Here is a 27,120-nt window from a genome sequence, read left to right as displayed (position 1 = left end):
CCCTCCCAAGGCTGTTGTTCCTAATTGGCTTTTATACCCCCAAGGAGGGTATTCGACCCACGGTGCTTTTGGTAGTTATGTTGGACTATTCTTCAAGCCATGATTATGGGGCCAATGTCCCTTTTGGTGGGCTTGGGGGAATGTGGAACCTAACTATTTTACAGGTGGTTCGGATCATGGAGGTGTTGGTTCGAGTCATAGAGGCGTTGGCTCTAGCCATGGTGGTGTTTATGCTAGGATGGATGAGGATGATGATGAGGAGTAGCTAGTCCTAGCTACACTCCCAAGTCAATGAGGGCATTGCTTGATTTGGCTTGGGGGGAGATGATCTTGTATATATGGTATTACTCTCTCTCTCTTTTCTTCTTTTTATTGCTTTTTAGTATAGTTTCTTTCTTTCTTTTAGAGTAGTTTTATTGCTTTTGAACAAAAAAACAAAAAATACAAAAAAAATTGAAAAAACGAAAAAAAAAATACAAAAATACGTTCCAATAAAGAAAATGAATCATGCTTCCTTGTGCCCCTGAAAAAATTGTTTTGACTCTTGGTTATTGATGGTGAACATTGTGAAATTAGTTGGTCATTATTTGATGTTTGGTTTCCTAAGAACCTTAACATGCATCAATTTTGTCCAACTACTTGTGAATATAGTGCTTGACTAGTTGATTTGGTGAGGAATGTGTGTTAGTTCCTGGTATATCAATTAATCTGAGTATTGATTTGTGAATATGAGTAATGTTTATATGATTCACTATTTTGCACAATGTGGAGGACGAAGGCGTTCATTCTTGTAGGTAGCCTTCAGACGATTTAGATACATTTGTTCCCTTCTTGCTACACATGTTGTTGCTTGTGCCCTTTTATTATTTATTTAGCCACATTACAAGCCTAATTAAGTCCCATTGGTTACTAGTCCCAAGCTTGGCTTGGGGGAGCTATTAGTTAGTGAGGTGAGGGAGTTATGGTGTGCACATAATTTGCACAATGTGAGAATAAAAGATGAGTAGATTGTTCTTTTGATATTGTGATTAGATAAAAATGTTGATAATTTATGTTTCAAAGTTAAAAATTCCAATGTAAGATAAAAAGAAAAAAAGAAAGAGCAAAAGAAAAAAAATTGTTTCAATATTCAAATGTTCTATGTGAAGGTTGCTCAAAAACAAAGAAAAAAAAGAGAAAAAAAATTCAAAGAAAAAACAAAGTTCAAGTTTGAAAGAAAAAAAAAAGAATGAGTTCAAACTTTGTTTATTCACTCTAAATCTTTAATATCATATTTTTTTGAGTGAATTTTTAAGTGATGGTGGTTATGTGAGATGTTAATTTGGTTGTTTGGTGTACTTTTATGGAGTTAAGTTGTGATTGGAGATGATTTGGTCATTACTTGTTTTTGACCTTGGGTTTTATTAGGATATGGATCCCTTAAGCATGGCTTTGCTCTCATATTTTCCCAAATATTTCCTACCTTTTACCCTAGCTTTACATTACAAGCTTTAAAGATCTTCGGACCTTTGTGCATATAATTGTGTATATGTGAAAGTAGTTGTTTATCAATGCAAAGGATGACTTGAAGTATTCCGAGTCGACTATCTATGTTGAGTGATATTCTCTTTAAACACACGAGTGTTGTGAGTTTGAGAGGGCTTTGTTCATAATAAAGAGGTGGTTCGAGAGCGATCGAGTACATTCTTTACTCGCCACATAAATGAGAGTAGAGTGTGTGAGCACTTGTCTTGAATTCTATATGCTTTTGTAGTTTGCTCTACTTGACAATTGTTAGGGAAGATAGGAATTTGAATGGATTTGAATGATTAATTTTGATGCATGTTTGTTGGATTGACCTTGAGTTATATTGTGGATCTTTAATTTGATTTGGGGTGAAGTCATGGTTTGTTTTGGTTCATTTCCTTGATTAGGGACAAGCAAGGGTTTGGCTTGGAGGAGTTTGATATGTCTATTTTATATAGTATTTTACCCCCATCCCTTGGTCATAATTGTTAGTGGTTTTGGCTCTTTAGAGCCACTTTTATTGATAATTGGTTTTTTCTAGTGTGTTCGTAGTTTTGGTTGAGTTAATAAAGGGAATTGCACTTTTGGAGCATTTTCCCGGAATTTTATGGAGCAGCTATGAGCATTGGAGGGCATGTAGGGAATATTTCAAGCATTATCCCTAGCTTGTACCCCACTGTGATCATACACTAAAGTACGGTGGCGTCCAAAGGGAAAAAAGCTAGAGCAAAAGAGTCGCCAACAAGTTTTAAGAACTTGTAAACCGTTCACAAGGTGAAGGTTACACCCCTTAATGATCGAGGAGATCGTCAACTGCAATAGGTCTGGAACCATGACTGGTAGTTCGGGAATGAAGGTACAAATCCAACCTAAAAGAGATTGAACCTGCCCTAATAAGAGGCCTCTACTTTATTTTGATCGTATTCATGTGCGCTTTCTAACTAACATGCGATCAATAGGTTTAACCCTAAACCTGTTTATCTATATTTGTTGAATATTAATGCACAAACAAAACTATTATTGGTGATCACTTGAATTATAATCAAATTACCCTAAACAAGATAATTAATTATCTTATTAAGAGTGATTACAAGTACAAATTCCCTTTAAACATGCAAAAAAGGTGTGATCAAGCAATAACAATAAATATATATCAAGCAACATAATAATCATAATATAATAATTATCATGTTAAAGCATAATAATAATTATAATCATAATTATAATCATATTAAAGCATTATATTAATAACAAGATCCTAGGCATGATACTGACAAGATTAATAACAAACCCTAGCATGTCACTAAACAATAAAGATCAAAGCTTTAGTCCTAACATGATACTAACATGAATATTAGGAAAGAAATAAAAGGCATCGCAGGAATCATAATTGACATTATATTCTTTACCATAAGCATAATATTAGGAAGATGAAAACATCCTAACATGACACTAGGAATCATGATAACAACTTAGACATGATGTCTATATCATAATCCCAATAAATCAATTAAAGTACTTACTTGGATGCCTCGTATCTCTTTCTAATAACAAAATACACGTGTTAGTAACTTCAGGGAAAATAATAAACAAAACAATTAAATTAAATATTGAAAGAGAGATTTGGGACCAAACCCTCATAAATTAAAACCTTTCACGTCTAGGGCGAAGGCAACTTCAAACTTGGCTAGGTGTGTCTAGATCTTGTGAATGCGGAATTTTGTTTGCAAAAGGCTAGTTTAGAAAAGAGAGAGAGAGTAATCAAGAATTCCTTGATGATATTTGATGAGATAGAGAATTAGAGAATTGATGATCGAAAACGGAGGTTTTAGGAGGCTATTTATATAGAAAATCAGGCGGATGGATAGAAAAACAAATCAGAGTTTCGACAAGAATAAAACACGATTGGCGCTAGACACGAGACATTAACGCCAAGCGCTAATAGGCGTTTTCACGCATTTTAGTAATTTTGATAAAATTTAGCCGTACAGAAGGGAAAAATCGTATTTTCCTGAAAAACAATTCTTTTATTCTGATTAAAACTCTAAAAAGTCAACCAAAGTCAATTTATCAATGCTAATTACATTAGGAATGAAAAGAACCTTCTAGAAGACTAAAATCAATTCTAATTGCATTAGGAATTATAAATCAATATTAGGCCATCCTCTAGATTATTGGGCCGCATATAAATATCAAACCGAGCCCAGTTTAGTAATTTGGCCATAACTTCCTCATTATTCATCGGAATTGGGCTTATAATATATCGTTGGAAAGCTCTTTTCAAGCCCCATCAAACTACACCATTATTTGACCCTTTCCATGGACCAAACCAAACTATATTGGCTATTTTCTTAAATAAGTTTTCAAAAATAGAGCGAAAGAAAAGAATTAAAAACTAACCGCAACACTAAATTTTCCACACTTTCACTTCATTCGATTATGATTTGACGTGAAAGGTACTCATCATTGGGTTTGGTTTTGGGGACACGCAAATGGGTGTCTACAGGGCACAACCACTTTTCATAGCCCAAGGCCGGTTAGAGTCATCGAGCTGATGATTAAGGGCTCAACATGTGAAATACCGAGCATTGGACACCGAGTAATCAAGCCCCAAAGTAGACATTCGAAATGGGCTAAGAAGTGAAGCCCAAACCAAAGTCCAACCAATAGCTAGGCCCGATCGGGCAACCCTTGGCTCGATCGGGCGGCTGCCCAGAACCAGAAGACGAAGAAAAAGGCGGGCCTAATCGGGCGGCCCTTCACCCGATCGGGCGCATGTTTCTGAGGGGATGTGTTCAGCGATTTACTTAGTTTTAATTAGGATTATTGAAGAGTTTTGTATAAATAGGTTTAAGTGTTATTAGTTTTAGTACCTCTTCTCTTAGACTTTCTCTCTCTACTTAGCTTTATTTTCTCTCTACATAACTCTATACTTTGTTCTTGATTCAAATCATTATTTTCGTTAACTTTGGTAACGATTTCTTTTCTATTAATTTCAGTAATTTTATTTCTTTAATTCATCATGACTTATTTAATTGATTTGATTAGTTTAGATTTAATTATGTGTGAGTAGTTTCCTTTCTAGGGTTTGTGGGGATCTAATAATAATATGAAGGGATAATTTGTTATTGTTGATTGTCAATGCTTGATTAATTTCCTATTGATTGCTTTAATGCTATGCAATTATATTAGGTCTGGTTTATTTGTATGAGTTATGCAATATTGATTTGAGATTCGAGAGATGAGAATTGATATTTAGGCTTAGTTTCAATAGGCGGACTCATTTATAAATGGTTAAGTCGAGATTCGAGAGATGAGATTTAATACCGGTAAATTAACTCTGTGATTGTAATACATAGCGAAGTCCCTTTATGATCTGATTAATCGATGCATTGATGATTGATTGTTATGTTTTACCCTAGAATATTATTTATTGGTGAACCTATGCCCTAAGTCTTTTATTCATTGATTTTCCTCCTACTTTTATTCCTTCCCACTTTTACTCTTAGTAGTTTAGTTCCCTTTTATAACAACAAATTGGTTACTTGATAATCTAGATAATATTAATTAATTAATTAGGAATAGAAAGACTCGTTTCCCTGTGGATTCGACCCTACTTCCTTATCTATTATTAGTTAGTTGTTTTAGGAATTATTTTTGATTAGGTGAGACGACTTTTGCCTGTCTATAATTTCTGAGGGTTTGGTCCCAAACCTTTATTTCAATTATTTAATCTAATTGTTTGATTTGTTATTTTCCTTGAAGTTACTAACTTGTGTATTTTGTTATTAGAAAGAGATACGAGGCATTGAAGTAAGTGATTTAATTGCTTTATTAATCTTTCAATATAGAAATCATGCTTAGATTATTTTGTTAATTCCTAGCATCATGTTAGGATGTTTTATTGCTTCCTAGTATCATGTTTAGGGTTAACTAATATTTCTGATATTATTATGATGCTTCCTATTTTACTCCTAATATCATGTTAAGGCTAATCAATCTTTATTGTTTAGTGACATGCTAGGGTTTATTATTAATCTTGTTAGTATCATGCCTTGGATCTTGATATTATTTATATGCTTTATTGATATTAATGATTATTATGTTGCTTGATGTTTATTATTTGTTGTTATTGCTTGATCACGCCTTTTATGCATGTTTTAAGGGAATTTGTACTTGTAATCATGCTTAATAAGATAATTAATAATCTTATTTAGGGCTAATATGATTATAATTCAAGTGATCGCCAATAATAGATTTTTTTGTGCATTAATATTCAACCAACATAGATTAAACAAGTTTAGGGTTAACCTATTGATTGCATGTTAGTCAGAAAGCGCACATGAATACGAGAAGAATAAAGTAGAGGCCTATTATTAGGGCAGGTTCAATCTCTTTTAGGTTGGATTTGTACCTTCATTCCCGAAATTCCAGTCATGGTTCCAGACCTATTGGACTTAACGATCTCCTGGCTCATTAAGGGATGTAACCTTCACCCTGTGAACGGTTTACAAGTTCCTAAAACTTTTTGGTGACTCTTTAATTTTACTCTAGCTTCTTTCCCTTTGGACGCCACCATGCTTAAGTGTATGATCACATTGGGGATCAAGTGTGGGATGCTTGAAATATTCCCTACACAGCCCCACTTGTACACCAAGGCACCCAAAGTGGGCTGCCATGCTTCCCCTATTACTCGAGGCTACCCATGGCCAGAAGGCCCATCACGACCGTGTGGGCTGCTGCAGCCGTGGGCAGTTGCTAGATCCCTTTGCAAGCATGCCTTATGCCATATGTGTGGTCTGCTATCGAGGGGTGCTGCTGGATTCCTCGGCCAGCATGCCTCACACCATATGTGCGGTCTACTGATAAGGGATGATGTTGGCTCCCTTGGCCAGCATGCCCCGCACCATATGTGTCGTATATTGCCTAGGGCTTATGCTGACCTTTTGCGCACATGGCCGCGGCAGCCTTTGATGGGTGTCATAAATGGCACCCATTTGATGAGCATTTAGGTTGTTTTCATATTCTTTTCATGGCTTTCATGCTTAATAAATTCTTAGTTTTATGCATTTGGTCTTGGTTATACCTTTCCTCTCTTATTTTGTAGCTTTTATGCATTTTGTTGGTTTTTCTACTCTTTTCTCCTCTATTTGCTCTATTTTCATGATTGTAGGTATTGTACGAGGTTCAGGTTTTGATATTGGTGAATTAATAAGGTGGGAGACACTTTTGGAGCAAGCTCATGGCAATTGGAAAGCTCTAGATGTAAGGAAGTGGATTCTCCAAGTTCTAGTTCTTACGCTCTCAAGTTGTGCTCTCATGAAGATGGGGTGTTGAACCCACAGTCAAGTGCTTTTGGGACTGCCTCTCTTAGTGTTCATCATCATCATGTTGTGCGTTCATTCAAAGACCTTAGCGAACGCACAAAATCGCAAGAAGATCCGTAGAAACCCTGAAGATGGCGGGCGAGCTTCCCCCTTGCGCGGGCATGTAAGCCTGCTACGCGAGCGCTCCTCTGCGGGTTCTGGCTTTGCTCTTCTTCGTTTCGCGCCTCTTATAAATACCCTTTTGAACCTAATTTTTACAACAAGTTTCATTTTAGCTTTGATCATCATCTTAGCTTTGTTGAGAGCTTCTCTCTCTCCTCTAGGGTTAGTTTAGGAGTAGATTTTAGAGAGAGAAAGTGAGGAATTTCAATGGTAATTGAGAGATTGAAGATTCAATGGTGACAATTGTGTTGAAGATCTTCTCCATTATCAATGAGCATTCTTAACTCTATCTCATTTTATTGCTTTATTTGATTTCATATTTGTTTGTTTGATTTTGATGTTCGATTGTTGATTAGTGTAGTTGTTCATCATATATTGTTGATTCTTGATTTCTTTAGTTGTTAGTTGATTAGATGATAATGTTAGAGTAGTTGTTTGCTAGGAATTGGGTGAAACTTTTATGATTGTTTGATTGTGCTTAATTTGGGGATTGTGTTGATTAATTGTTGAGATTAAAGTGATTAATGAAAGTTTGCTTATGTGTAATTCGATTAGGCCTTGAGAATTATGCTAGATTGCTTTGTAGTTTCTAATGATACGAACCATTGATTTAGGAATTGCAATTGTCGATTGAGCTTGATTAGGGATGCTCCTAGTTAGAGTCTCTCGTAGTTGGTGCAAGTTTGACCTCTAAGAGATAGCTTGTTGACTCTTTTGATTGAGCTTGTCATTAGTCTTCACAACCATTGTTTTGCATATTGTTCCCGAGTTGATACAATTGTCATGATTACTTGTTGATCCTCGTTCCTAGTGTTTGTTTAGTTCTTCATTTTGTTAGTTGGTTATAGTGTTTACCTTTTATCCTTAGACTTTGACCTAGCTTAGGCGCATAATTTAGAGCGCTTGAACATTACCGTTCCTTTGGGTTTAACCCTTGACTTGCCTCTATACTTGTATATAGGTTTGTTAAGTGTTTACAAATTTAGTTTGACCGAGAGAGGATTAGTTTCAACGACTTAGTTCTACCCCTCGTCAAAATGGCGCCGTTGCCGGGGAACGGTGTCTATGTTTGAGTGTTTTTGATTGCTTGAGTCTAGGTCTTTGTATATACTTTTCTATTTGATTTTTGTTTGTTTTGTATAAAAAATGAGAAATACCTTGTTTCCTCAATTTGAGAATGAGCCATTTTGTGTGCTCTTTAATAGAGTAGAGAACTTCATTAGTTACCATGGTTATGATCTTTGGGAGGCTTGTGAGATTTGTTATCATAATTTAACTAAGCAAACTAGAGACATTATTGAAAGCATGTTTGATGGTAGATTTCGGTCATTGTCAATTGATGATGCTTAGGACTTTTATGTATGGTTTGCCAGAGATAGTTATGAACGTGGTCATGGTTATTCAAATGGTTCTATTGATGATTGTTTTGTTCCAAGCTCCATGAATGATGAATCTTGCATGCCTTTTTGTTCCCGCATTCCCCATTTTGATGATGCCACTTATATCTCTAATGTTGATTCTCGCATGCTTGCACATAATTCTTTCCTCCATGATACTCCTCAACGCTCTTCATCTTTCCAATCTTTAGGGTCTAGCTTTGAGTCTCCTCATAATCAAATTCGTGGCTCATTGAGAGAATTAGAGATGAATTCTAATTTGGAACAAATTGAGATGAGACTTTCGGAGATTATGAGAAGCCAAATGGAATTGGTGAAAATGTTGGAAGAGATGAGGGTGTTCTTAGGAAGGATGAGGAGATGGAGAGTCAATTGTCATCAATGTTTAATTTAAATGAACTTTCTACCACTTTGGTAGGTATAGAAGATGATGATGAGGATTGTTTTGAGAGCTCCAAGGTGTGCGAGGAGGTTGTTAGAGAACCTATGAGAGAGGAAAAGGGTGTGAAGATGGATGTTCCAAAAGAGAATTTGCACTTTGAACCTCCTTCCAAATTTGAATTTCGTTCCATTAAGCCTTTAGATGGAGTTGAAGAGAAACTAAAAATGTTGGCTTCTCTTAATTTTGAGGAAACGTTAATTCAAGTTAAGAAGGATGGTACATTGCAATTTTTGAAGCATGGAGAGGTTGTGAGGAAAGAGAGTGAGGAAGAGAAGGATGAAGTAGTTTCCATGGGAGATTGGATGTTTGAGGGTGATGAGGACCAAGAGGTTTTGAGTGTTGAAAAACCAATTGATAAGTCAATTCCCCCACCCACCTCCCTTGATTGTAATATCATTCCTCCATTCTTTAATTTTGAAAACCAATCTTCTTCCACCACATCTCCTTTGAATGATGACCACGGTTACTTTGAGGGTGAGGCCTTGAGCTTAGATGATTTTAATGGAGAAGAGGTTCCATATGATAAGGTTGAGGAGGTAGAGCTTACTTTTAATGATTATGAAGATGAGAATGAAGTGTTTGGTGAGGTTGAGTCTCCAACCCCTATCTCAAATCTTAAACCATTGCCTTCCTCTTTCACCTTTGATGATCCCTTCTCTTCTACATTTTACATCATTGAGAATGGTGAGGCCTTTTTAGAGGGAGGTTGTACTTCTCATGTTTATTTTGAGCTACCTCCCAAGTTTGACCCTCAACCCTTGGATGAGTTTCTTTTGAACCTTAATGACGATTTAAAGATTTTAAGAGCTCATTTAGGGTGTTAAGTTTATGAGGAGGGTGTGATTGAGAATAAGCTAAATTTGAATAATGACGAGTTGGAGGAGAGCCCTTTGGATGTGAGTTCATTGGGTGAGAGAGCTTGCGTTTCAATGGATAGTGGTGTAAGTGAGCAACCAATTCCCATTTCTTCACCTTACACCTCATTTTCAAGAAAGCTTGATCTTGTTCCCTCCTATCCCATGTCATTACCTTCTTTTCTCATATCCCTCCTCTTGAAGAACCTTTAGTCCCCCAAGTGCCTCCTTTGATGACTTTTGAGGACATTAGTGGGATTTCCAACTAAAAATATTTTGTTGAGAGGATTATGCCTTCTTCTTTTTCTTTTATTTCTCTTCCTTTTTCTTATATTCTTGTTTTCCCCTTCTCTCCTTCTTCTTCTTGGCATTCCTCTTCTCAACCTCATAGGTGTGCACTAAGCTTGTTGCATGCCTTATTTTTGTCATGTGCATACTTGCTTTCATATGAAATGTGCAGTAGTGCATTTGACAAGCTCTTGCGTGCATTAAATTATTATTTTCTAGAGCAGTCAAGCTTGGACCTTAAGCAACCCTTTCTCGGGAAGTAACCCGTGTTTTATTGCTTTTATTTTCTTTTCTTTTTAGAATAGATTTTCTCTCATGGAAATGTTTGTGTGCCTTTTTCTAGGTACATGACTTGATGTACATTAGTGCTTCGATTTGGATCAAGAATCAAGGAAGTTTAACTCCTATTTTTGCTAGCATATGGAAGGCAAGGTTCAATTCTTGAGGAAATTAGCTTTTAAAGGTTTAATTGGGTCATTTGCAAGTATTTACACCCACCTAATATCCGGTAATATCCTTCCTTGCTCTTTCTCAAGTGGATGATGACTTGTTGGATATATGATTGGTTTGTTGGATTGATCTTCTTGTTTTCCCCTCCCATGGTGTCTATGTTTTATGTTTCAGTGCACTGTCTCATTCAAGCTTGGGGGAGGGTATTCTATCATGTCTGATGGGATATTGATTCATATATGCTTTGCACCTTTGTATATGCATTTCCATGTTCTATATCTTGAAAAACTCCAAAAAGAATTTTGTTTCTATCAAGGCAAATTTGCAATGTATCTTTGTTTTGTTCTTGCTTTGGACATTATACTTTTAGACTTGTATAGTTGAATGCTTTTGTTCTTAAATGGTAACGGTGTGCACGGTTTAAGAGTATGTTTGGTTGATTCTAGGATAAAGTATGCTAAGGTAGTCATTTAGGACTATAGGGACCTTAAAGCCGGATTATATTTGTTTTTGAAAATTTGCCATTGCTCCCTTCTGGTGAATTTAAAGCTAATAGTGAGTTTTTGCTACAACCTTGCGAGGTTTCATGATTTCAAGCCTTCTACATATCTTGCATGAGCGGCATGGATCCTTGACTATTGCGGATCTAATCTTGAATCTTGACTCATAATTCTCAACCACGAGACCGAACCATCTAGGGAGGACAAAGACATCTTTTCGGGGTGGTAATTTTTCTTTTTCTAGGTTTAGGCCCTGTGCTTTTGAGCTTCTGGGCAGAGCAGAGCAAAGCAGATTTCAGCAGAGCAGAGTAGATTGAAGCAGAGCAGGGCAGAGCAGAGCAGATTAAAGCAGCTATTTTTAAGTACTATTTTTAAGCAGAGCAGAGCATATTGAAGTAGAGCAGAGCAGAGCAGATTTCAGCAGAGCAAAGCAAAGCAGAGCAGAGCAAAGCATCTCTAAAGAACGGGGCCTTAATCTTCTTTATTTTAGTTCATTAGGTTTACATTTGCCTTCTTGCTAACCATTGGAGCCTTTTCCCTTCTTTTCAAGTCACATCTTTATAACTTTGAGCCTTTTGTTTCTTTTTGTTCCATTTTTGGTTTTTGTGAAGCAAATTGTCATGTTTTTTGTGTTTGTGGTATGTAAGGTTGGATATTGGTTATTTTTGTAAGCAAGCTTGTGTTTTGTGTATATTTTGTGAATAATGAAAAATGTATGATAGAAAAAGTCGTTCGAAGTTAAAAAAAAGGCAAGGACATAATAAATGCAAAGTTGTAAAAGTCGTCCAAAGTTAAAAGAGGTGAGGACAATTGATATATGCATAAAAAGGAAAAAAAAAAGGTGAAAATGAGAAAATTTAAAAATATTTTGATGTGATTCTTTTCTCCCTTTCTAAGCATTGAGGACAATGCTTCATTTAAGCGTGGGGGAGAAGCGTTTACGCTTTTTGTATATATGTTTCTGAGTATAGCTTTGAATAAGCTTATGGGTATTAGTTTGTTTGTTTGGTGACTTCTTGGTTTTGGTGTCGAGGTTTGGCCAATCTTTGCTTCATAACCTAGGCGTACCACCAAATTCTAAATTTTAGGCCTACCCCTAACCTTTTGGCCCTTACATTACAGCCATTGGAAAAGACCTTTCGACCTAGAGGTTGAGTCACATTTCGAGGGAGGGCATTATGAGTTAAAGCATTAGGAAAGGGGATGCAAAGTCAAGATGTCAAGAAACCTCAAATCTATTTGTTTTTTCGGTTCCTTCGAGGAACTATAAAGACGCTCACTAAAAAGTAGATTTGAAGCTAATTGGGAGAATGTGCTAAAATGTTTTGAGATGAAAGTGAATTGTGTTTCTGTAGTTCTCTATGCTTAGCATATCCTATGTTTCAATCAACCTTAGATATCTTAGAACGTGCACTCCCTTACTTGTTTAGAAAGATTTGCATTCATTTATGTTTGTACATGTGGAAAGTCCTTTCATGAACATTTGTTTGCTTTTCTTGTATTTTGGTTTCTTTTTCATGCTTTGCCTTGTTTGTATTATTACGAGAGTTATAGGTTAATCTCTTAGGAAACCTTTACGAGAGCATCACTCATCCTCTAGGGCGTTCTAGGGGTTTAAATGGCTTGTCTTTAGTTGCAAAAATTGACCGTGATTCCTACGAAAGTGAGTTAGTGTATATTCTTGTATCTTCTCTTCTTTTTATTTATTTAAATAAGCTCATCATTTCTCCCTTGGTTTTGTTTTGCTCGAGGACGAGCAAAAGGTAAGCTTGGGGTATTTGATGGGCGTCATAAATGGCACCCATTTGATAAGAATCTAGGTTGTTTTCACCTTCTTTTCATGGATTTCATGCTTAATAAAAGCTTAGTTTTATGCATTTGGTCTTAGATTTACCTTTCCTCTCTTATTTTGTAGCATTTATGCATTTTGTTGGTTTTTCTACTCTTTTCTCCTTTATTTGCTCTATTTTCATGGTTGCAGGTATTGTACGAGGTTTGGGTCTTGATATTGGTAAATTACTAAGGTGGGAGATGCTTTTGGAGCAAGCTCATGGCAATTGGAAAGCTCAAGATGCAAGGAAGTGGATTCTCTAAGTTCTAACTCTTGGGCTCTCAAGTCGTGCTCTCATGAAGATGGGGTGTTGAACCCACAATCAAGTGCTTTTGGGACTACCTCTCTTAGTGTTCATCATGATCATGTTATGCGTTCATTCGAAGACCTTAGCAAACGCAGGAAACCGCGAGAAGATCCGAAGAAACCCAGAACAGCGCGGGCGTGCTACCCTGCTGCGCGAGCGTCCAGGCCTGTTGCGCGGGCGCACACTGTTGCTGCGCGGGCGCTCCTCTGCGGGTTCTGGCTTCGCTCTTCTTCGTTTCGCGCCTCTTATAAATACCCTTTTGAACCCAATTTTTGCAGCAAGTTTCATTTTAGCTTTGATCATAATCTTAGCTTAGTTTAGAGCTTCTCTCTCTAATTCTAGGGTTAATTTAGGAGTAGATTTTAGTGAGAGAAAGTGAGAAATTTCAATGGTGATTGAGAGATTGAAGATTCAATGGTGACAATTGTGTTGAAGATCTTCTCTATTATCAATGAGCATTCTTAACTCTATCTCATTTTATTGCTTTGTTTGATTTCATATTTGTTGGTTTGATTTTGATGTTTGATTGTTGATTAGTGTAGTTGTTCTTCATATATTGTTGATTCTTGATTTCTTTAGTTGTTAGTTGATTAGATGATGATGTTAGAGTAGTTTTCTGCTAGGAATTGGGTGAAACTTGTATGATTGATTAATTGTGCTTAATTTGGGGATTGTGTTGATTAATTGTTGAGATTAAAGTGATTAATGGAAGTTTGCATGTGTGTAATTCGATAAGGCCTTGAGAATTATGCTAGATTGCATTGTAGTTTATAATGATACGGACCATTGATTTAGGAATTGCAATTGTCGATTGAGCTTGATTACTGATGCTCCTAGTTAGAGTCTCTCGTAGTTGGTGCTCGTTTGACCTCTAGGAGATAGCATGCTGACTCTTTTGATTGAGCTTGCCATTAGTCTTCACAACCATTGATTTGCATATTGTTCCCGAGTTGCTACAATTGTCATGATTACTTGTTGATCCTCATTCCTAGTGTTTTTTTGTTTAGTTCTTCATTTTGTTAGTTGGTTATAGTGTTTACCTTTTATCCTTAGACTTCGACCTAGCTTAAGCGCATAATTGAGAGCGCTTGAACATTACCGTTCCTTTGGGTTCGACCCTTGAATTTCCTTTATACTTGGATATATGTTTTTTAAGTGTTTACAAATTTAGTTTGACCGAGGGAAGATTAGTTTCAACGACCTAGTTCCACCCCTCGTCAGCCATGCTAGCTTAGGTGCGCTAGCACGCACCAGCCAGCTATAGGCTCGACTTGGTTCGTTTGCTTGCCAACATGCCCCTAGCACTCGGTTTGCTTGGGGCATTCCGATGCTAGGGGTATTTTTGAAAATATGTTGATTTATTAGTTTTCTCGTCTCGTCTTTTATTATTTTCGACTCGATTTCCGACACTCGGTTTCGACGCTCTAAGCTCGAATTTCCGACGTCAAAATATTAATTACTCAGGCGACTCATTAATTCCTTCCGAATTAATTTGTCGCTTCGGTTCGCTAGTTGCTTGGGTGTGTCCCAAAGGGTTCAATCAAGATTAAGTTGTAATATTAATTATTCATTATTATTACTAATCGGAAGCGCCCTCCACCCAGGCATTCCGATCACTTGACCTCACTGAATAATTAGCTTTGTAATAATTCCGAACCCTCTATCGAAATAATACACTTGTTCGAAGGACACCATTCCTTTTAGTGTGTTGTGGTGCCTGCATTTTGGCGGACTGTTGACAGGCTCAAGTCGTAATCACACAATAAAAAACAATACCTAAATCCACTAACTATGTAGATAGGGAAGAAGGGTCGAACCACAAGGAAACGAGTTAATTTATTCCTATTTAATCAAAATAATCTAAATTATCAAGTAACCAAATTCACTAGTAGAAAAAATGTTATTTGTAACTGGCGAAATTGACTTTTTGTAACTAGCATTGTTGGTTGCGAATGCCACCGTTACAACTAGTGAAAATTATTTGTAACCGGCTAATGTTACTTATAAATAATGTACTATTAGTAACTGGCTTAACCTAATGTCAGTTACAAAAAGTCTATTTTCCAAGTTAGAATGCATACTATTCGTAACTGGCACTAAGCTAAGCCGGTTACAATTAGTGTATTATTAGTAACTGGCAAATCCTAACGCCGGTTACGAATATATTTTTTTATTTTTTTTCTAAAAAATACTATTAGTAACTAGTATTAGATTACGCCACTTACAAATAAAAAAATAATTTTTTTATTTAAATATTTGATTCGAATACAGTTATGGTAGTATATCCTATCAAACGACCCATCGTCAAATGAGTTACAGTGATAATTGGGGAAGAAGAGAAGGATAAAAGAGCCAGAACTTGAACTTTTCAACCTCTATAAATCTCTATTTCCTTTTAAAGTCTACATACATGATACATGATACAAGTATCTCATAATAAAATAAATAAATCAACTAACACACCCAAAAGCTCTAATTCCTAGTACCAAATTGAAAAACAGACATCATGCAATTCCTAGTACCAAGGTCCAATGAATGACTGAGATGAGATATGAGGAGGAAAGACCCTGTTTTCAGCAAAGTTTCAAGGCAGATGTTCTTTGCACAATCGTTTCCCAAGGTCTCGGGGCTCATATCTAGAGCCTTTTAACTTTATGACCTCACTTGTTACTCCCCTGCACGAGTTAGAGCTTTGAAACCCTTGTAAGGCCGATTCGCTACATTTGACACTTCAAGCTTATCTATTTTCAGACCAGAAAGAGCAATACCCATGATGCGGAACTCTGCTACAAACGTTGGGAATACATGAAGCTTTTCAAAGCCTGCTTTAAGCATTAATGTTCCTGTCAAAGAAGGGGCTTTGTCCTTTGGTATTCCACCAATAGACCTAGAACAGACCTGGATTTGTGTACAATGTAAGTTCATGGATTAGTCAAGTCTAACACCTCCCCCCACAGAAGGAGACGAAAGAAAAAAAAACAATCAATCATTCGTTCAAAGCTAAATAAGGAAAGGTAAACTTTGTACTGATAGCTGGAATCATATAAAAGTGTTACCTTGTTAGCAAGGATGTCCACTGTTCCATGATTTGCTGTCAGATCTGAAGATACAACACAAGGATGAGAAACTGAGAGTAATTGAGAAAGTAGCTGATGAATTAAGGAATTCAGTTCTGAATCTTAGCTCTGAATTCAGTTATGAAATTCAGCTCTGAATTCAATTCTGAAATTCAGCTCTACCCAATATCAAAGCCATCACAATAGTGACTAGTTCATTTTCTCTACGTTGCCTAGACTAGTTCATTTTCTCCACGTTGCCTATAATGAGAAGGTTCATATCAAATAACCAATGGGCAATTGATCACAAATAACACAAGAAATTTACAATACAAATCGTTAAAAATTTAATATAGGAGGTAGAAGTAAGAAGCTCGGTGTTTTTTTTTTTGGAAATCCACAACAATTACTTGATAGAGTTAACAATTAAATATAAGTGAAGCCACCACAGCTAAGATAGAGCAAAACTGATTTACTTGGGGAAGATCCTTGTTAAATTTTCAGATATTCAAATTGAGCTAAACTGATCAGGTTTTTAGTCATTAAATTATTATTGGATAGCATCATGAAATTAATCAATTTTTCCCCACTACAAAGCACATGAAAAGATGCAGCAATTCATAATTACAAGCTTAAGATTAATTATTATGAGCCTAATTTGATAATTGATATATAGATTAAGATTAAAGATAAAGAAAGATTAAAGATTATAAAGGGCTTAGTGACCTCATAGTCTCATACCACGCACACTTTGTCAAATTCCTGCAATGCCTTGCTATCTAAAGGGCAAAAATAGTTAACCTGTGAATGGAGATACTTGAATTAATAAGGGTAACCATAACCAAGTATACAAGGTAGATTTGATAGGAAAAAAAAGAAAAAAGAAAAAGAAAGGGCATGCATAATTTCTACCTTGTTAGCAAGACAAACAACACTCTTGGTAGATCTCGAAAGTTTGCTCCTGGAACACTTATTAAATACAATACCCAAGTGGAAAAGAAGCAAGCAGTCAAGTAAAATATGATGATTACCTTTTTCTTAGGAATCCGACAAACCCTCAGAGAACTTAATTTGACAATTTGGTATGACAGAAACATAAATTTGACATAATCAGAGAACTCAATCTTGTACCTTTAACATATCGGAGATAACAGTGCCAAGAAAAATCTTGGAATAGACCAATTTGATAGTTGAATAAAAATTATCAAATTTATCAAACCTGATCTTTGTTCGGGAAGCAACAGTTTATCTTTGATTTTAGAATAGGGATTGACTTTGAAGAACAAGACAGGTAAACAATGCCACAAGTTATACCATGTTCGTGATACAACACTAGTTTTTCCGGCTTCCTTCATTGTTAAAAGGGACATGATTGACATCAAAACATGATCATGTGGCAACTGACTCAATCGATCATTGGTATCAATGAACTCACATCCTTTCGCTTCAGAACACTGAAGTAATTAATTATCAATTAGCGTGACAAATTTTGTAGCAAATTCGTACATTAATAATGGACAAAAATAAATAATACACCTACCTGATGCTTGCAAGATTTAAAGGTAGGCTCCATATTGATCACAAAATACAAACTACAAGGTTAAACAATACCAATCAAATACACCAATAAAAATATAATCAAAGGTGACCCAACACTAAATGCTTGATTAAATCCAAAAAATCACTCAATTATATATGGGGGAAGGATTTACAGAGAAAAAACAAGGGTGCTAAATTATAAAAATAGCAACTTTAACAAGCAAACTTTGATTCAATTATCAAATTAGGCTCATAATTTTGTAATTTTCGAGGCTATATCGTGTGAATAAGATGAAAAGATGCAGCAATTCAAGCATCAATCAAACATATTTGCTATGCCACTGAAAGGTATTAGTACATTACAAGCTTGTAAATTATGGTTTTAAGTACGTAATAGCTCAGTGTACTAAAAATTGATGATTCTCTCACAATAAAAAAAACACAATCATGCCCACATAAAATTAAACCCAAAAAAAATTTAAAACAAAAAAAAAAGCAAAAAATTCAACCCGAGCCCAAACACTTCCATCAATGCCAAGAACTGCAGCAGCAATAAGATAGTGGCCATTCCGAATAAATTGTGAGCATTAATACAATTGATTTCCCTCTTTTACACAATTAAGAAGAAGAGGAGAACCTGGACAGCGGCATCATCGTCAACAGTGGTCATGTTAACCACGATGTGAGACAAACTGATGAACCCCATACCCACGAATCTCCCTCTCTCGCAACACCATACCGAATGGAGTTTTTGATTTTCTTCAGGAGTACCTAGATTGTGAAGTTGATATTCGATGATCACAAACAAAAACACCTTCAGCTTAGAAGCTGCTTAAAAGGAAGATAAATATATCAAAAGCTACTTCAATCGAGGACTCAGAGGTACACTTCATGGCATAGGCTCAAATCTAACATTTCATCAAACAATTTAGGGGAGAATTTCAAGAAAGAGAAAAGAGAAAAGCAAAACTAAACCCTAAAGTTGCTACCAAGTTGATTGAGAAATTAATTATCCTAATTCTCAAAAATCCCACAAAATCAAGTTGAATTTGAGTACTTTAAACGATTCAAATTCATCACCCGAAGAAGGTGGAAAGAAAGCAAATTTAAGAGCCAAACTGAAAATTATATTTATAATGAAACATAGATTGAGAAATTGGTATTCGATAATTACAACAATAAAAAAAGGAAAAAAAAATGCTTACTTGAGTAACCGCTTCAATGGCTAAGGGAAAGCTTGGAAACTGCTTCGATGAACTAAAAACCCTAGCGTTAGCCATGAAAAGAAGGAAACGGGACGGTGATTGATGCCATTTTTGGCGATTTGAGGAAGAAGATTGGGGGAAAATGAGAAAAGATTGAGGGAAATGAGAAAAACAGGAAAGAGAAATAAGGGGCCAAAGATGACGACAAAAGAAAAACCAAGAACAAGTCACACGTTAAAGACCAAAAAGACAAAACTACCCTAGGTAAATTGGGCAATTCAACAAAGGGGCAGAGGGCAAAGGCGTCATTTCTCTGTTCATAAGGAACAGTAAATGTGCAATAGTGGTGCTTGGGGATTTTTATATAGGTTAAGATTAAGATTAAGATTAAAGATAAAGAAAGATTAAAGATTATAAAGGGGTTTAGATATATAGATTTTAACAAGAAATTCCCTTTTAAAAAAAAATTCGAACGAGAAATTATTTCCTTTCTTTAAAAAAAAAATAATTATTTCCAATAACTTAATATTTGTAACTGACGTTTGTAAGTTAGTTACAAAATTTTTGGTCAAAGTTTCTTTGACTTAATATTTGTAACTGACGTTTGTAAGCTAGTTACAAATGTTTTGGTCAAAGTTTCTTTGACCTAATATTTGTAACTGGCGTTTATAAGCTAGTTACAAACTTTTTAGTCAAAGTTTCTTTGACTTAATATTTGTAACTGACATTTATTTAGTCAATTACTAATAAACTTTAAAAAATGATAAATCACATATTAGTAACTGACATTTACTACGCTAGTTACTAATGTCATGAAATTTGTAACTGACATTATCTTAGTCGGTTACTATTGATGCTTTTGTAACTAGCATAACTTACGCCAGTTACTAATAGGGCGTTACAAATAGCATCTTTTCTACTAGTGATTGTTATTATAAAAGGTAATTAAACTACTAAGAGTAAGAGTAAGAAGAAATAAAAGTAAGAGAGAATTCAATAAAATAAAAGCCTAGGGCATAGGTTCACCAATAAACAATATTCAAGGGTAAAACATAACAATCAATCATCAATGCATCAATTAATTAGATAATAAAGGGCTTTCGCTACGTATTACAATCACAGAGTTAATTTATCGGTATTAAATCTCATCTCTCGAATCTCGACTTAACCATTTATAAATTAGTCCGCCTATTGAAACTAAGCCTAAACATCAATTCTCATCTCTCGAATCTCGAATCAATATTGCTAAACTCATACAATTAAACCAGGCCTAATCTAATTGCATAGCATTAAATCAATCAATAGAAAAATAACTAAGCATTGACGATCAACAATCATAAATTACCCCTTCATATTATTTATTGGATCCCCATAAACCTTAGAAATAAAATTACTCACACATAATTAAATCTAAACTAAATAAAGCAATTAAACAAATCATAACAGAATAAAGGAATAAAATTGCTAAAATTAATAGAGAAGAAATCGTTACCAAAATCAATGGAACTTTAAAGTTGAGTCAAGAACAAGAGTAAAAGTTTGAGAGTAATCTAGATAGAGAAATAATCTAAGTAGAGAGAGAAAGTCAATATAAAGAGGTAAACAAAAATCAAGTACTAAATCGTACTTAAACAAACTCTAAAATAATCCTAATTAGAAACTAAGAATTTGGCAAACCAGGTGCTCCAGAAACACATGCCCGATCGGACCCGCCTTTTTCTTTGTATACTCTTCCTAGCAGCCGCGCTCGCGAGCTAATGCTCACCCGATCGGGTGCACCTTGCTAGCAGCACTTGTTGCGCGCCCGCCCGATCAAGCGTAGGCTTGCCCGATCGGGCCCGGTTCCACCTCGAGGCTTGGACTTTGATTGGGCTTGATTCTTCGGCCCAATCCAAATTTCCTCTTCGGGTCTTGAATATTTGGTCCAAATGCCCCAGTATCACATACACTGAGCCCTTATTCACCGGCTCTAACCGGTCTTGGGCTTTAAAGACGGTCGTGCTCCTCTAAAGTCCGTAGTTGCTCCATGAAAACCCAGGAAAATGCTCCAAAAGTGCAATTTTCTACAAAACTCAAGCAAAACTACGAAAACACTAGAAAACACCAATTATTACTAAAAGTGGCTCTAAAGAGCCAAAAACACTACTAATTATGACCAAGAAACGGGGGTAAAATACTATATAAATTAGACACATCAAACTCCCCCAAGCCAAACCTTTGCTTGTCCCTAAGCAAAGACCTCATCAATGAACGTATAAAGCACGCTTCATCCCAAGAAATAAAAATCAAGCACAAACGACTCAAGGTAAATCTAATGAACATGCTTCAATGTCAATCAATCTCGTTCATCTAATCACTCATCCTCCCCTACAATTGTCAAGTAGCTTAGAGGAAACCACATAAGCATATAGAGTTCAAGACTAATGCTCACACACTCAACTCTCATTTATGTGGCAAGTAAAAGATGTACTCGATCGCTCTCCAACCAACCCCTTCAATGTGAACAATGCCCTCCCAACTCACACTCTCGTGTGTTTAAAAAGATGTACACTTAACCTACTAGTCGACTCGAAATATGTCAAATCATAACTTGCATTGATAAACAACACTTTCACATTCATACAACTCTATGCACAAAGGTCGGAAGGTCCTTAAAGCTTGTAATGTAAGGCTAGGGTAAAGGGTAGGATAAATTTAGGAAAATGTGAGAGAAAAGTCATGCTTAAGGGAGCCATATCCTAACAAAACCCAAGGTCAAAATAAACAATGACCAAAACATCTCAATTTATAACTTAGCTCCACAAAAGTTCACCAAACAATCCCATACATAATAACAATCCCAACACTTACACTATTCACTCACAAAAATATGATAATAAAGAATTAGAGTGAATTAAAACAAACTTTGAACTCATTCCTTTTCTTTTCTTTCTTTTTTTTTCAAATTTGAACTTCTATATTTTTTTCTCTTTTTTTCTCTTTTTTTTTTTTTTTCCTGAGCAACCTTCACATAGAACATTTAAACATTTGAAACAATTTTTTTTTTCTTTGCTCTTTTTTTTACATTTTATCTCACATTGAAAATTTTTAACTTTGAAACACAAACTATCAATATTTTTCCAATCAAAATATCAAAAGAACTATCACTCTTCTTTTATTCCCACATTGTACAAATAAAGTGCACATCACAACTCCCTCACCTCACCATCTAATAGCTCCCCCAAGCCAAGCTTGGGACGAGTGACCAATGGGGCTCATATAGGCTTGTAATGTGGCTAAATAATCGATAAAAAGGGCACAAGCAACAACATGGGTAGCAAGAAGGGAACAAATGTATCTAGTATCGTCTGAAGGCTACCTAAAAGAACAAATGATTTCGTCCTCCTCAATGTGCATAATATTGAGCCATACAAACATTACTAATAGTTGCAAACCAATACTCAAATTCCTTGACATACCAGGAACTATAACAAAATTCCTAATAAAATCAACTAGTCAAGCACTATATTCACAAACAGTTGGCAAAATTGACGCATGTTTAGGCATCCGAACAATTAAACTTCAAATCATGATCAACAAATTCACAATGCTTATTATCATATACCAAGAATCAAAACAATATTTTTCAAGTATGGGACACAGGGAAGCATGATTTACAATTCAATGGAACGTATTTTCGGATTTTTTTTATTTTTCAATTTTTTTGTATTTTTCATAAAGGAAAGCAATAAAACTACACTAGAAAGCAATTAAATCTATACTAGAAAGCAATAAATAGAGAGAAGAGAGAAAGAGTTACCATATGTACAAGATCATCTCCCCCTAAGCCAAATCAAGCAATGTCATCATTGACTTGGGGGTGTAGCTAGGAGTAGCTACTCCTCATCATCATCCTCATCCATCCTCGAGTATCCACCTCCATGGCTGGAGCCAGCATCACCATGGCTCGTACCAACGCCACCATAACCCAAATCACCTGCAAAGAAGTTATGGTCTACATTCCCCCCATCCCACCAAAAGGAGCATCGACTCCATAACCATGGACCGAAGAGTAGTCCACGTAACTACCATAGGCACCGGGGGTCGAATACCCTCATTGGGGTATTGAAACCAGTCGGGAACAAGAGCCTCGGGGGGAATAGCCCCTCGGCATTCATAATCATTGTACATGGGGTATAAACCCCTCCCGAGGTTCTTCTCCACATACCCAACCCTCCTATCTAGAAAGCCTACTCTAGAGTCCAGGTTTTGCACCATACCCTCTACTCTCCCTTGCCCCATCCCAATCCTAACAAGTTGGCTCCTAAAAGCCGAAAAGTCATATGGGGCATGGGGGTCAATGTTGTAATCAACGGAGGAGGTAGGGATATCATATGTGTAGGGTTGGGGTGGTGGTTGGAATTGAGGTGATGGGTGGGGTGGTGTGTGGTGAGCCGCTTGAGCCTCTCCTTGACCATCTAACTCAAAAGTATATGAAGGCTTTCCCTTCTCAAATTTAGTCAAGGTGGGGTTGGGTAGCTTAAAGGCTTGGTCTTTCCTACCCGACTCTCGGTGGACTATCCACCATGTCTCACCTCCCATGGGTTGGATCCAGTTAAGACCTCCTAGGTAAGAAAAATTTATAAGGGTAGAACCCTCCACTTTCCTATGGCAGGTCGGGGTCTAACCTAGATGTTTTACCATTATGTGGGTAACCAACCCCCCAAAATAGATAGGTGCCCTAAACCTACCCCACTCGGCCGCATTGGCCGACCTTTGGAAGTGTTGGGCTATCCTATGCGGTATGTTCAATTTTTCGGCACTACAGATCATGTAGGAGGCCAACAACTCTAGCTCATCCCTCCTAACATTAGCTGGCTCATGCCTCCCAAAGATGGTGAGACCAACAAATCGTGGCCAAAACTTTGGGACGGGATGTTGAATCCACGTCCCCTTGGCATGTTGGAGGTTAGTCAAACCCTCCCCGGTGAGTCTTTTATAGACCACGACAATGTGGTCTTGGGAAGGTTCAATGAGTTTATCCGATTTTAGCTCAAACAATTTTCCAAATTCTTTCAAAGTCATACGCACATCATTGTTAAGCAATCGGAATTGAACATGAGTAATCAAAGCATTAGTTTTAATAACATTGAAACTAGAAATAAATTCCAAAGTCAAATAATCATAAGTGTCATAATGCATTTGAAAAAAGCCACTCATTCCAATACCCTTGAATAATTTTTCTACCGGTTTATCAAGTCCTAATATAGTCAATGTAGGGTGGTGAACAAAGCGTGTAGAAATTACCTGTCTCTCAAAGAGGTTAAGCATCATAGTCTTTGCTCAGTTGAGGTGATTACCACTTCGCTCTATCACGAAATTTGGAGTTCCGGGTCAACCATTGGTTGTTGTTGTTGCCTCGAACTCTCACCCCTTTGTTGCCTTGATCTTTTGGAAGCCATTTGAGTATGAATGTTAGGATTTTGAAGCTTTCTCTCTCTTAGGGTTTTAAGAAATCTTGAGAGAAAGTGGTAGAAATTTAGTGGAGAATGTATAGGAAGGTGAAAGGATGAAAAATATGTAAAAAAATTTGAGTTTTGATGGGTGAATTAGAGCAGATCTTGGAAAGAAAGTGAAGTTGGAGGTATGAAAATGGAGGTTTTAAAGAGAGAAAGTGTGAATGAAGAAGATGAAATAAGGAGGAAAAGAAGAGAAGGGAGGAGAAAAGGAAAGAAAAAAGGGACGGCTGAAAATAGGCGCGCCCGATCAGGCGAGCCTTGCCCGATCGGGAGAAAGATCTTGTTCCGGATTTCTGCATTTGCGCACCCGATCGGGCGACCTCTGCCCGATCGAGCGCGAACTCGAAGAGATTTTCGCTCTCTAATTCGCCCGATTGTGCGAGCTTTGCCCGACATATATTTTTCCTTCACTTGATTTCTCCAAAAATCCTCCCGATCGGGCGAATTTCCCTTAAATTTTCTTCCTCACATGCGCGCCCGATCGGGCAAAATAAAGCTCTGAAATTTCTTCACTTGCGCGCCCGATCGGGAGTATTTTTGCTCGATTTTGACCTTTAGGTGCGCGCCCGATCGGGCGACCTCTGTCCGATCGGGCCCGTGCCCAGCTCGGAGTACGCAATCTTCTACTTTTTCTCTTTTAAATTTCCTTACTTGTTGTTTTAATACCTTTACAAAAACACTTTGGAAAGGTAAAATTGCACTCTCCTCACCTCTCAAAAAAAAAAAAAAAGAAAAACTAGTCTAGAAAGCAAGAAATACGGGTTGCCTCCCGCAAAGCACTGGTTTATCTAAGTCCCACACGACCCTCTTACCACATTGTAGCTCAAGATGAACCAAAACTGCTTAGGTGAAGTAGTTCAACCGCACCAATCATAGCCCCCTCATGATATTGCTTAAGTCTTTGGCCATTAACCTTGAACTCATTACCATGCTCATCAAATAACTCCACATAACCAAATTTGTTATCCCTTTTGACAATAAAAGGACCCGACCACCTTGACTTTAACTTTCCTGGGAATAGTTTAAGTCTATAGTTGAACAACAGCACTTTATCACCCTCTTTGAACTCTCTCGGAAGGATCATCTTGTCGTGCCATCTCTTGGTCTTCTCCTTGTAGACACGTGCACTATCATAGGCCGTCAACCTAAACTCATCAAGTTGGTTAACTTGAAGTAACCTCTTTTCTCCCGCTAGTTTAGCATCCAAATTGAGCTCCTTAATAGCCCAATATGCCTTGTATTCTAATTCCACCGGAAGATGACATGCTTTACCGTACACAAGTCTATATGGAGTAGTACCTATTGGGGGTCTTAAATGCAGTTCTGTATGCCCAAAGGGTGTCATCCAACTTATCGCTCCAATCTTTCCTTGATTTTGCCACCACCTTCTCTAGAATGGCCTTGATCTCACGGTTAGAAACTTTAACTTGGCCACTAGTTTGGGGATGGTAGGCTAAACCTGTCCTATGGTAAACACCATACTTTTTGAGGAGGGTATCTAACTTCCGCTCATGAAAGTGGGATCCTCCAACATTGATTATAGCTCTAGGCACTCCAAATCTTGGAAAGATGGTCTTCTTGAAAAGTATGTGGACCACCTTGGCATCATTAGTAGGAGTGACAATGGCCTCAACCCACTTGGATACACAGTCAACGGCGACAAGTATATAGCGGTTCCCATTTGAAGAAGGGAACGATCCCATGTAATCAACACCCCAAACATAAAAAATTTCAACTTCTAGAATCCCAGTTTGAGGCATCTCATGCCGCCGCAAGATTTTGCCAGTCCTCTGGCAAGAATCACAAGCCTGCATAAAAGTGTTAGCATCCTTAAACATAGTAGGCCAATGGAAACCTAACTCATTAATCTTGGCCACCGTTTTGGTAGGGCCATGGTGTCCTCCATAAGGTGAGGTGTGGCAACTGGTAAGTACGCCGTGAACTTCGCATTCGAGAACACACTTGGGAAATAGTCCATCTGCACACTCACGAAACTAAAAAAGATCATCCCAAAAATAATGTTTAACATCAAAAAGGAATTTCTTTTTCTGTTAGTAGGACAAGTTAGGAGGTAGAGTACCACCCACTAAATAATTAGCAAAATCAGCATACCAAGGGTGTTGCTCTACAACTGCATACAGGTTGTCATCAGGGAAAGAATCATCTATAGGAAGAGAATTCTTACCCTCATCATACCTAATACGTGACAAGTGGTCTGCCACTACGTTCTCTGCACCCTTTTTATCCTTTATCTCAATATTGAAATCCTGGAGCAAAAGAACCCAACGGAGTAGCCTAGGCTTTGATTCTGCCTTGGCTATCAAGTACTTCAGAGCTGCATGGTCAGTAAAAACAATAACTTTAGAACCAACAAGATATGATCTAAATTTTTCTAAAGCATAAATAATAGCAAGGAACTCCTTCTCCGTGGTGGCATAGTTTACTTGGGCTTCATCCAAAGTTTTACTTGCATAATAAATAGCATGCAAAACTTTGTTCTTTCTCTGTCCGAGCATGGCTTCTAATGCAAAGTCACTTGCATCACACAAAATCTCGAAAGGAAGATTTCAATCGGGGGAACATATGATGGGTGCCGATATCAAAGCCTGCTTTATCCTGTTAAAAGCCTCAAGACACTCGTTAGTAAAAACAAAAGGGGCATCCTTGAGTATAAGTTGAGTCAGTGGTTTAATTAGAAATTTTAGAAAAATCTTTTATAAAGTGACGATAAAACCCCGCATGACCTAAGAAACTTCTA

General features: G+C 36.9%; 1 long non-coding RNA gene across 6 annotated transcripts; it reads right to left on the bottom strand.

The window, feature by feature from the left end:
* Positions 1–15,423: 15,423 nt before the first annotated feature.
* On the bottom strand, positions 15,424–19,085 carry LOC145639011 (uncharacterized). Of its 6 annotated transcripts, none has more exons than XR_014114795.1 (6): positions 18,865–19,085; positions 17,661–18,430; positions 17,033–17,574; positions 16,847–16,921; positions 16,121–16,164; positions 15,424–15,962 (listed from the first exon to the last, which is right to left on the bottom strand). It is a non-coding gene; the product is annotated as an uncharacterized LOC145639011 (long non-coding RNA). The 6 variants fall into 6 exon arrangements; XR_014114796.1 differs by having other exon boundaries at positions 17,033–17,712; positions 18,297–18,430; XR_014114798.1 differs by having other exon boundaries at positions 17,033–18,487.
* Between the last annotated feature and the right edge of the window lie 8,035 nt (positions 19,086–27,120).

The sequence above is a fragment of the Chenopodium album genome, chromosome 7 (genome assembly GCF_948465745.1).
Source record: "Chenopodium album chromosome 7, dcCheAlbu1.1, whole genome shotgun sequence".
Taxonomy (NCBI): Eukaryota; Viridiplantae; Streptophyta; class Magnoliopsida; order Caryophyllales; family Amaranthaceae; genus Chenopodium; species Chenopodium album.
This window is presented reverse-complemented; position numbering and strand designations above follow the sequence as displayed.